Genomic DNA, 311 nt, shown 5'->3' with positions numbered 1-311 from the left:
GGAGGGCCCCCTGGGGGGGGGGGCACGGGGAGCTCTGAGGAAGGGGCCAAGCCGGAATTGCATTGTCTGGGGAGTACAGGGGGACTAACCACCTCACGGTGTCTTATCAGAGGCCTGGCCCTCGAACAGTGGTGGTGGGCCTGTATGGGCAGCCCCTATGAGTGTGTGTGTGTGTGTGTGTGTGTGTGTGTGTGTGTTTGAGGGCCCCTGCTGGACTGGGGTGGTCTGGGGTCCTGCCTTTCCCCACCCAGCTTGTTTGAACTCCAGGAACTGGTGCAGCGTAAGGTAGACCTGATGCCAGCTACAGAGCG

General features: G+C 61.7%; 1 protein-coding gene across 1 annotated transcript in view; it reads right to left on the bottom strand.

Moving 5' to 3' along the window:
- The window catches only part of NOS3 (nitric oxide synthase 3), a 17,620-nt gene that overhangs the window by 4,155 nt on the left and 13,154 nt on the right, over positions 1 to 311 (bottom strand). The gene's annotated exons all lie outside the window — the stretch shown is intronic.

Source organism: Neophocaena asiaeorientalis, unplaced genomic scaffold (genome assembly GCF_003031525.2).
Source record: "Neophocaena asiaeorientalis asiaeorientalis breed wild unplaced genomic scaffold, Neophocaena_asiaeorientalis_V1.1 scaffold407, whole genome shotgun sequence".
Lineage (NCBI taxonomy): Eukaryota > Metazoa > Chordata > Mammalia > Artiodactyla > Phocoenidae > Neophocaena > Neophocaena asiaeorientalis.
Note: the sequence above shows the minus strand (reverse complement) of the source record. Positions and strands in the feature narration are given on the sequence as shown.